The 12,135-nt window shown below is 36.8% G+C and overlaps 1 protein-coding gene and 1 pseudogene across 2 annotated transcripts in view; one reads left to right on the top strand and one right to left on the bottom strand.

Moving 5' to 3' along the window:
- Positions 1–12,135, bottom strand: part of MPHOSPH9 (M-phase phosphoprotein 9) — a 69,377-nt gene that overhangs the window by 26,562 nt on the left and 30,680 nt on the right. The window lies entirely within an intron of this gene.
- LOC134371035 (non-histone chromosomal protein HMG-17-like) lies at positions 8,824–9,084 on the top strand (annotated as a pseudogene).

Here is a 12,135-nt window from a genome sequence, read left to right as displayed (position 1 = left end):
CAAAGGATTAATATCCAGAATATATAAGGAACTCAAACAACTGTACAAGAAGAAAACAATCAACCCAATTTAAAAATGGGCAAAAGAGCTAAATAGGCATTTCTCTAAGGAAGATATCCAAATGGCCAACAGACATATGAAAAAATGCTCAACATCACTCAGCATCTGGGAAATGCAAATCAAAACCACACTGAGATACCATCTAACCCCAGTTAGGATGGCTAAAATCCAAAAGACCATGAACGATAAATGCTGGCGAGGCTGCAGAGAAAAAGGAACTCTCATACATTGTTGGTGGGACTGCAAAATGGTGCAGGCTCTATGGAAAATGGTATGGAGGTTCCTCAAACAATTGCAGATAGATCTACCATACGACCAGCTATCCCACTGTTGGGAATATACCCAGAGGAATGGAAATCATCAAGTTGAAGGTATACCTGTTTCCCAATGTTTATCGCAGCACTCTTTACAATAGCCAAGAGTTGGAACCAGCCCAAATGCCCATCATCAGATGAGTGGATACGGAAAATGTGGTACATCTACACAATGGAATACTACTCAGCTATAAAAACGAATGAAATACTACCATTTGCAACAACATGGATGGACCTTGAGAGAATTATATTAAGTGAAACAAGTCAGGCACAGAAAGAGAAATACCACATGTTCTCACTTATTGGTGGGAGCTAAAAATTAATATATAAATTCACACACACACACACAAACTGGGGGGGGGGAAGAAGATATAACAACCACAATTATTTGAAGTTGATATGACAAGCAAACAGAAAGGACATTGTTGGGGGGGAGGGGGGGAGGGAGAAGGGAGGGAGGTTTTGGTGATGGGGAACAATAATCAGCCACAATGTATATCGTCAAAATAAAATTTAAAAAAATAAAAAATAAAAAATAAAAAATAAATAAAAAATAAAATAAATAAAATAAATAAATAAATAAATAAAATAAAATAAAAGCCATAAAAAGAGACAATGAGGGACACTACATAATGATAAAAGGACTGATCCATCAAGAAGACATAACAATCATAAATACATACGCACCCAATGTTGGAGCATCCAGATTTATAAAACAAACTCTATTAGACCTAAAGAAGGAAATAGACACTAATACCATAATAGCAGGGGACCTGAACACCCCACTGTCAATATTAGACAGATCATCTAGGCAAAGAATCAGTAGAGAAACACAAGATCTAAACAATACTCTAGACCAATTGGACTTGGCAGATATCTACAGAACATTCCATCCAACAACCTCAGAATATTCATTCTTCTCATCAGCACATGGATCATTCTCCAGGATAGATCACATATTAGGTCACAAATCAAGTCTGAACAAATTCAAAAAAATTGGAATTATCCCATGTATTTTCTCAGAACACAATGGATTAAAACTAGAAATCAATAACAAATGAAATTCTGGAAACTATACAAACACATGGAAATTAAACAGCATTCTACTTAATGACATATGGGTCCAAGAAGAAATCAAGCAGGAAATCAAAAAATTTATTGAAACTAATGAAAACAATGATACATCATACCAAAACCTGTGGGATACTGCAAAAGCAGTATTAAGGGGGAAATTTATTGCATTAATGCTCACCTCAGAAGAATGGAAAGATGGCAAGTGAACAACCTAACACTTCACCTTAAAGATCTAGAAAAACAAGAACAAGCCAAAACTAAAGGTAGCAGATGGAAAGAAATCATAAAGATCAGAGCAGAACTTAATGAAATTGAAACCCAAAAAACAATACAAAAGATCAATGAATCAATAAGTTGGTTTTTTGAAAAGATAAATAAAATTGACAAACCATTAACATGGCTAACAAAAAAAAGAAGAGAGAAGATTCAAATAACAAAAATTAGAAATGAAAAACGTGATATTACAACTGATTCATCTGAAATACAAGGAATCATTCGAGACTACTATAAACAACTATACGCCAACAAATTTGAAAATCTGGAGGAAATGGATAAATTACTGGACACACACAAGCTCCCAAAACTGAGCCATGAAGACGTAGAAAATCTGAACAGACCAATAACAATAAAGGAGATTGAAGCTGTTATCAGAAAGCTCCCAACAAAGAAAAGCCCAGGACCAGATGGATTCACAGCAGAATTTTACCAAACATTCAAACAGGAATTGACACCGATTCTTTACAAACTAGTCCAAAAGATTGAAACAGACGCAAATCTCCCAAACTCATTCTATGAAGCAAACATCATCCTGATACCAAAACCAGGTAAAGATATAACCAAAAGAGAAAACTACAGGCCGATATCCTTGATGAATATAGATGCAAAAATCCTCAATAAAATACTAGCAAACAGAATACAGCAACACATATGTAAAATTATTCACCATGATCAAGTGGGATTCATCCCAGGGATGCAAGGTTGGTTCAACATACACAAAGTGATAAATATGATTACACCATATTAATAAAATCAAACACAAGGACCATATGATCATCTCTATAGATGCTGAAAAAGCATTTGATAAAATTCAACACTCATTCATGACAAAGACCCTCTATAAGTTAGGTATAGATGGAAAGTATCTCAACATAATTAAAGCCATATATGATAAACCCACTGCCAATATCATCCTGAATGGGGAAAAGCTGAAAGCTTTTCCTTTAAGAACAGGAACTAGACAAGGATGCCCACTCTCACCACTCCTATTCAACATAGTGTTGGAAGTACTAGCCAGAGCAATCAGAGAAGAGAAGGAAATAAAGGGCATCCAGATTGGAAAAGATGAAGTCAAACTGTCCCTTTTTGCAGATGATATGATCCTATATATTGAACAGCCTAAAGCTTCTATAAAAAGACTCCTAGAGTTGATAAGTGATTTCAGCACAGTAGCAGGATACAAAATCAACACACAAAAATCAGTAGCATTTCTATTCTCCAATAGGGAACATGCAGAAAGAGAAATCAAGAAAGCCTGCCCATTTACAATAGCCACCAAAAAAATAAAATACTCAGGAATTGAGTTAACGAAGGATGTGAAAAATCTCTACAATGAGAACTACAAACCACTGCTGAGAGAAATTAGAGAGGATACAAGAAGATGGAAAGATATCCCATGCTCTTGGATTGGAAGAATCAACATAGTGAAAATGTCCATATTACCCAAAGTGATATACAAATTCAATGCAATCCCCATCAAAATTCCAATGACATTTTTCTCAGAAATGGAAAGAACTATCCAGACATTTATATGGAATAAGAAAAGACCACGCATAGCCAAAGCAATGCTGAGCAAAAAAAATAAAGCTGGAGGCATAACACTACCTGACTTTAAACTATACTACAAAGCTATAATAACCAAAACAGTATGGTACTGGCATAAAAACAGACACACTGATCAATGGAATAGAGAATCCAGATATCAACCCACACACCTACAGCCATCTGATTTTTGACAAAGTCACCAAGCCTATACACTGGGGAAGAGACTGCCTCTTTAGTAAATGGTGCTGGGAGAACTGGATATCAATATGCAGGGGAATGAAACTAGACCCATACCTTTCACCATACACTAAACTCAACTCAAAATGTATTAAAGAATTAAATACACACCCTGAAACAATAAAAATTCTTAAAGAAAACTTAGAAGAGACACTTCAGGAAAGAGGACTGGACACAGACTTCATGAATACAACCCCAAAAGCATGGGCAACCAAAAGAAAAATAAACAAATGGGATTATATCAAACTAAAGAGCTTCTGCACAGCAAAAGAAATAATTAACAGTTAAAAGACAACCAACAGAGTGGGAGAAAATATTTGCAAAATATACATCTGACAAAGGATTAATATCCAGAATATACAAGGAACACAAACAACTTTACAAGAAAAAAACAAGCAACCCAATTAAAAAACGGGCCAAAGAGCTAAGTAGGCATTTCTCTATGGAAGATATACAAATGGCCAACAGACATATGAAAAAATGCTCAACATCACTCAGTATCCGGGAAATGCAAATCAAAACTGCACTGAGATACCATCTAACCCCAGTTAGGATGGCTAAAATCCAAAAGACTCTGAACGATAAATGCTGGCGAGGTTGCGGAGAAAAAGGAACTCTCATACATTGTTGGTGGGACTGCAAAATGGTGCAGCCTCTATGGAAAATGGTATGGAGGTTCCTCAAACAATCGCAGATAGATCTGCCATATGACCCAGCTATCCCACTGCTGGGAATATACCCAGAGGAATGGAAATCATCAAGTCGAAGGTATACCTGTTCCCCAATGTTCATCGCAGCACTCTTTACGATAGGCAAGAGTTGGAACCAGCCCAAATGTCCATCATCGGATGAGTGGATACGGAAAATGTGGTATATCTACACCATGGAATACTACTCAGCTATAAAAAAGAATGAAATACTGCCATTTGCAACAACATGGATGGACCTTGAGAGAATTATATATTAAGTGAAACAAGTCAGGCACAGAAAGAGAAATACCACATGTTTTAGTGAGAGATAAAAATAAATAAATTCACACACACACACACACACACACACACACACACAAATCAGGGGGGAGAAGAAGACATAACAATTACAATTCCTTGGGCCGAGCCCGTGGCGCACTTGGTAGAGTGCTGCGCTGGCAGCGCGGCCACGCTCCCGCCGCGGGTTCGGATCCTATATAGGACTGACCGGTGCACTCACTGGCTGAGTGCCGGTCATGAAAAAACGACAAAAAAAAAAAAAAAAAAAAAAAAAAAAACAATTACAATTCCTTGAATTTGACATGACAAGTGAACAGAAAGGACACTGTTGGGTGGGAGGGGGAAGAAGGAGGAGTGAGGGAGGTTTCGGTAATGGGCCACAATAATCAACCACATTGCATATTGACAAAATAAAAATAAAATAAACTTTTAAGATACACCAAAGAAATAAATAACTGATTAAGGATACATACACAGGTGATGATACAGATAGACACGGGAATTACAATCACACAGTTAGACCAGTTACTCCCAAAAAGGCTGAGGTGAGGTGAGCAGAAAATGGTACACAGGGGTCTTCAATTTTATCTGTAATATTTTATTTCTTAAGATGGGTGGTAGTTTCACACATACTTGTTATATTATTCTTCATACTTTTTATATACCTGAAATATTTCAAATATAAATGTTTAAATAAAAATGAATAAGTAAAAGCTGAATGTATCAACATGGTAAATCTCAGAGACGTGACAGAAAAAAAAGTTGCAGAAGCATATATGCAATGCAATACAATTCACATATACTTTAAGAACATATAAAACAATACTATATATTGTTTATAAACACATGCATATGTAGTAAAATCAAAAAGAAATGTATGGGGATAACAAAGAGCACATTTAACAAAGAGGTACCCTCTAAGGTAGGAGAGAAAGGAATAGAAGAGAGTGTTTCAACTTTATCTACAGATGGCTATAGACAGGTATTCATTATATTATTCTCTATACTTTTCTGTATGCTTGAAATATTTGATATGAAAAATGCAGGGCTGGCCGTTAGCTCAGCTGGTTAGAGTGTGGTATTATAACATCAAGACATCAAAGTCAAGGGTTCTGATACCCACATCGGCCAGCCATCCAAGGAAAAAAAAAAAAAAAAAAGCAAAGTCAGTGTTATCACTGGCTACATTAATATAACTTCAGCCAAATACAAATAAACAAGCTATCCTTTGCTATTCCACTGCTTCTCAAACATGATTGTGGTGGGTTTTTGAATAATTAAAAACAGTGACCTGCTAATAGCAGTGAACATATTAGTGTCTAAATAAGTGTCCTTCTCCACTAAAAAGAACCAGGGCTCCATGGACAAATGACTGATTCTAGGGCTGGGGCTGGAAAAGTATAAGATGAGCCTGGAACATCTTGCTGTGCCAGAAAGTATGGATGTGCTCAAACAATTGACAGGAAGGTGTCAAAAGAACATGGGAGCCAGCCTGACATGCCTCCCATTGGACAAACTTGAGACACCATGGGCATCAAGATAACAATCATAGTAAAACAGAATTGTAACTGACTGAATAAAATAAGAATCCATGAATCCATACTGATATGAATAAGTAAAGGAATAAGGAGAGCTCCTCCTTTCAGTCAAATGTAGAAAGAATAACCACCACAGTAATTAGTTGTTTCAGGCAAGACTCCTCAATGGAAGCTAAAACTAGTAAGTAAAAGTCTGATGAGAAAAAGGGTTATTTTCATACTCTTAAATTATCTCCTCATAAGATACTTATTAATTCCAAAGGGGAGAAATATAACTTTACAGTAGAGAAACCTGGCAGATACCACCTTAACCAAGTGACTGGAGTTAACATCACTAAGTTAACATGTGCCTCCTAATAGGATGCATTAAGAAGGGCTCAAGCCACTTCTGTAGTATTCCCACAGATTTTGACAACCTGAATATAATTGTGAAGAAACACAAACCCCAATATAAAGGAACATTCTACACGTGCTGTCCAACAGAACTTTCTGTAATGATGGAAATGTTTTATGCACTAATACATAGCCACTAGCCACATGTGGCTCCTGAGCACTTGAAATGTGGCTAGTGCAAGTAAAGAAGTGAATTTTAAATTTTATTTAATTTACCAGAAAGCACCATTCAGTAAATACTTAGTCTATGATGTTAAAAAAAATTTTGTCAAGGTTATAAAAGATAAAGAAAAAGAAAGACTGAGGAACTGTTCTAGATTAAAGAAGAGATGTGACAGCTCAGTGCAATATGTAATCCTGGAATGGTCCTAGACAAGGGAAAAAAAGTTTTACTTTAGTAGGATAACTTGCAAAAACTGTATAAAGTCTACAGATTAAGACTACTATACTACTGTTAATTTCCTAATTTTACTGTGATTATATCAGACACTGTCCTTGTTTTTAAGACACACACCCGGACTTAGAGATCAAAGTACATTATATCTCTTACTCTCAAATAGTTTTTAAAAAATCTCTATATGTAGAGAGTGATAAAGCACATATTGCAAAATGTTAACATTTGGGGAATCTGGGTGAAGGGTATATGTAAATTCTTTATATAATTTTTGCAACTTTCTGTAAATCTGAAATTATATTAAATTGAAAAGTGCAAGAAGTTTTAAAAACAAGGAACTCATGTTCTTACATACTAAATTTATACTATTAATACACGTGATTAAGAACAATAATAAAAGCCATGTAAAGTTCTAATCAAATATGACATACTGTACAGAGGGTTTATACCTACTCCCTCTTGAAACTTTACTAAAATGACAGTAAAAAAAAAATATAGGGCTCATTGATATGATGTGCTGAAAATGGCACTTTACCTCTGTGGTCTTCCTCCCAATAACACATACTCCCAGCCTAATCATGAAAAAAAATCAGACAAATCCCAAGGGACATTCTACAAAATACCTGACAAGTACTCCTTAAAACTGTCAAGGTCATCAAAACAAGGAAGTCTGAGAACCTGACACGGCCAAGAGGAGCCTAAGGAGATATGACAACTAAATGTAATATGGTTTCCTGGATGGAATCCTGGAACACTAAAAAACATAGGTAAAAACTAAGGAAATCTGAATAAACTATGGTGTTTACTTAATAATGTGTTAACATTGGTTCATTAATTGTGGTAAATGTACCACACTAATGTAAGATGTTAATAGGGAAAACTGGGTGCAGGGTATATGGGAACCTTCCGTACTACCTTTTCAAGTTTTCTATAAATCTAAAACCGTTCTAAAGAATAAAGTCTATTAAAAAAAAAAAAAGTACGAGGTCATAAGGACAAAGAGAATGGAAGAGAATAACAGCACCTGAGATGATGTTAAAAGTTTAGAAAATGGAGCAGCAAAAGCTGAAACATAAGAGTCTGCAGATGAGGATGCTGATGAGAAGCAAATAAATCCACACCACAGAACCCTGGAGAGCCTCAGGATTGACAAGTAGCGAGGAGTTAGAATGTTGGGGGGGGTGCCTAGTAGATGGGTTGTCTAGAGACCCTCCCACATTCTGTGCAGCCAGGTGATTACCCCAACAACCTTGACTAAGGGACACCAGGCACAGCAGGAATCAGGGATAAGGTACACAGAAAATAGAGGGCTTAAGTTCCCATCCCGAAAGCCCTCCTATCCTCTCCCACCTGGCTCCTGGACACTAGAGTCCAGGCTGTCCCCTCCAATGCAGATGACTAATACAGAAGTCTCTAAGTAGACTGACTTGCCCAAGAGAACAGACCAACAGGAACTGAGACACACGCTCCAGTCCTCCTCCCCAATAACAGAACATTTGGGTCCTTGCTCTATCCCCTAAAATGATTCTCACCAGTTCATCGGCCAGCCCAGGGACAAAAAACTACCTTCTAATTTGCTTTCTATGCCTCAATCTTAACAGCCAGTGATCACTGCCATAGAAAAAAAGGTTCTAACATTTTCTTTAAAAAAACCCAAAAAGGTAAAAGCGGAAATGAGAGGGAACAAAAGGCAGTGCTGGAAACAGAAGCAAATAAATAAAAAAAAGAAAGAAAAGAAAAAAGGATGGCATTGCCAGTGAGATAAGAGATGTTGATCCATGAATCAAAAACATTATGGAAGTTTAAAAGAACAAGAAATAAGAAATAGAATTATAGCACAAATAAAAATTTAAACAGAAAGGTTGGAAGATAAAGTTAAAGAAGACTGTTTTAAAAAGTAGAACAGAGCAATGTGAAGAAGAGGCAAGAACCCCAGACTGACCAAAGCCCGTGTACCACTGCATCCCTGTATCCAGTGCCTATGTTCCACTGTCATAGCCACCATGCCCAAGAGAAGGGCTGAAGAGGATGCTAAACTATGAGATAAAGCCAAGGTGAAGGACAAAACACAGAGAAGACCCACAAGGTTGTCTGCTACACCTGCTCCTCCAAATCCAGAGCCTAAGCCTAAAAAGTTTCCTGTAAAGAAGGGAAAGAAGGTACCCAAAGGAAAAACTGGCAAGGATGAGAATAACCCTGCAGAAAATGGAGTTGCCAAAACAGACCAGGCACAGACAGCTGAAGGTGTTGGAGATGCCAAGTGAAGTGTATGCATTTTTTGATAACTGTGTATTTCTAGTGACTGTATAGTTTAAAATACTATTTTTCAATCAAGTTTTATAAAAATGCAGAATTTTCTTTTACTTTGTTTTTTAACTTATGTTGTTAACCCACAGAACACTTTATTGTTGTCGTTCTTGGAGGAGGCATATAAATGTCTAGAGACTAGTAAAATGTCTCTAAAGCTGGACTGACGTGTGGAAAACACCTTTCCCTTCTAGTTTGGAGAGACTCCCTCCTGGTTCCCAGGATGAGGGATTCCCAGATGCTGACACACAGCCACCTTGGCACAAATGCATTGTGATGTGGAAAAACTAAAATTTATTTTTATGTCCTCTTCTCCCTCTCTGCCTTCAGCATAGACTTAACTCCCTTAAATCTGTTGGGACCTGACCCCCCAAAAATATGTTACCATAATGCCAGGCAATCTGGACTTTCCACTGAAGCCACTGAGATGGCATACCTCAAAAAAGCAATTCCTGGGGCCGGCACATGGCTCACTCAGAAGAGTGTGGTGCTGACAACACCAAGTCAAGGGTTAAGATCTCCTCACCGGTCATCTTTAAAAAAAAAAAAAAAAAAGGCAATTCCTTTTCTAGATTGTGGATCTTCAGATTAATTCTGCCATTTTAATTTCATTTCTTGAAAGTCCAGGTCAGCTTGTGAAAAGTTGTTAAATATGCTAAAAGCGAAGTTTTAACCCTCACTCTAAACTTTCCTTGTTCAGAGCATCAAATGAAGACTTCACTAGGTTTTTCAGTGGCTTTCTAATTTTAGTAGTCCATTAAAGAAGGGAGTATGAAAGTTGTTGCATACTGTTAACGATTGTCTGCCCATGTCTTGCCTAAAATACCATTGTTTATGAAAAGTATCTTTAATAAAGCTGGTTACAGTTTGTTTTGGGGGGGAAAAAGGTAAAACAAAAAGCAAAGAAATGCAAACAGAAAAAAGATTTTTTAAATTACAGAATCAGTCTGAGATCCAACATCTGCCCAATAGGAATTCCAAAAAGAGGGAACAGAAAAAAACTAGAAAAAGGAAACAAGAAAATGTCTACAGTGAACAGTTCATTTGGTGCCCAGCAAAATAAGGGAAAAAGCACAAAGGCATCATCACTGTGTTACTTCAGAGCACAAAGATCTAAAGGCAAGATCCTGAAAGCTTCCAGAGGGAGGGGGAAAAAACAGGTCACAAAGAACAGGTAACCACAATGGCACTGTCCTTCACAGCATCATCACTGGAAGGTAGAAGGCATGGGGCAATGACTGAAACTGATTAGAAGAACAACAAATTAAAGTAATTCCTTACTTAAAACTTTCTACCCAACTAAATTATCATTCAACTGTGTCTACAAACTATGAAAGTTTTCTGATATGGAAGGTCTCAGAAATTGTCTCCCATGCATTCTTTTTCCTAGGAAATAAACTCTAGCAAAACAAAAAGTTAAACCAAGAAGCAAGACACAGGATCCACAAAGCAATAGACCCAATACAGGAAAGAAGCAAAAAAAATTATTTCCCAGGATGATGGTGAAGGCTAGTCCTAAGATATCCACATATCAGACCTAAAGAGCAACCAGCCAGGGCTGAAGCACTTATGGCCAGCCTCATCTCTAACCTGCCTTCATCATCATCCTGGGGGGTGGGGATGAGGGTAAAGTAAGCACTTGGCAGATAGAAAACTAAGCAGACTAAGAGAATAGCAATTATTAAAATAAAACAGGGAAAATAAAAGTTGGAAAAGAAAGGAAATGTAATCACTGTACACTGCAGCTTACCTCTGAAAAATATTTATGTACATACAAGAAATACCAAATACTAATTTAACTCCAAATAATGACACAGGTTGAGCACCCCAAATCTGAAAATCCAAAAATCTGAAATGCTCCAAAATCCAAAACTTTTTGAGTGCTGACATAATGCTCAAAGGAAGAGCTCACTGGAGCATTTTGGATTTTTGGATGTGGGATGCTCAACTGGTAACTATAAGGGTACTTCAAAAAGTTCATGGAAAGATTCATATTATCTAATTCTATTTTTCCATGAACTTTTTGAAGTACCCTCATATATAATGTAAATATTCTAAAATCTAAAAAAATCAGAAATCTGCAACACTTCTGGTACCAAGCATTTCTTTTCTTTTTTGGTGGCTGGCCAGCGCAGGGATCCAAACCTTTGACCTTGATGTTATAACACTGCACTCTAACCAACTGAGCTAACTGGCCAGCCCCAAGCACTTCAAATAAGGGAAAGGACACTCAGCCTTTTTATCATTTCAAATCCAAGACACTATAGATTATAAATCATACCATTACTTTAAGTACTACCGAAAAAGGAAAAATTAAAAATTGCAAAGTTAGAAAGGAAATATTGCTAATTAAAAGACACTATAGGGTAAAGAAGCATTCTAATTTCAGAGGTATTAAAATATAAAAGAATATGCATCTTAGAATAAATTTAATATATTAACCATATTGGAAAAAGGAGAACTGTTTATATTGGACCAAATGGTGTAAGAAAGCCAAACCACCACCTTGAAAAGAAGGGAATCAGTATGTAATGTCTGAAATTAATGGAAAAAATTAAAGCGCAATATATCATTTAGAAACATGGAGAAAGGGCCGGCCCATGGCTCACTCGGGAGAGTGTGGTGCTGATAACACCAAGGCCCCGGGTTCGGATCCCATATACGGATGGCCGGCTTGCTCACTGGCTGAGCGTGGTGCTCACAACACCAAGTCAAGGGTTAAGATCCCCTTACCGGTCATCTTTAAAAAAAAAAAAAGAAAGAAACATGGAGAAAAATACTAAAAGAAATAGCTGAAAGAGCTGAAAGTAATTGCCTCTAGAGTACGGGACTCCAAGGCAGGAATAACTGGGGAAGATTGCTGTTTTTCATTTGAGATTTGACTATTTACATGTATTACATTCATGAAAATAAATTTTAAAAAAACAAAGGAACAAGAAGCAAATCTAAAGCTAACTTGTAGAAAATTTCAACAGCCTAAATAATTTCAGATTATTGGTGTACGATGA

This window comes from Cynocephalus volans, chromosome 2 (assembly GCF_027409185.1).
Source record: "Cynocephalus volans isolate mCynVol1 chromosome 2, mCynVol1.pri, whole genome shotgun sequence".
Lineage (NCBI taxonomy): Eukaryota > Metazoa > Chordata > Mammalia > Dermoptera > Cynocephalidae > Cynocephalus > Cynocephalus volans.
This window is presented reverse-complemented; position numbering and strand designations above follow the sequence as displayed.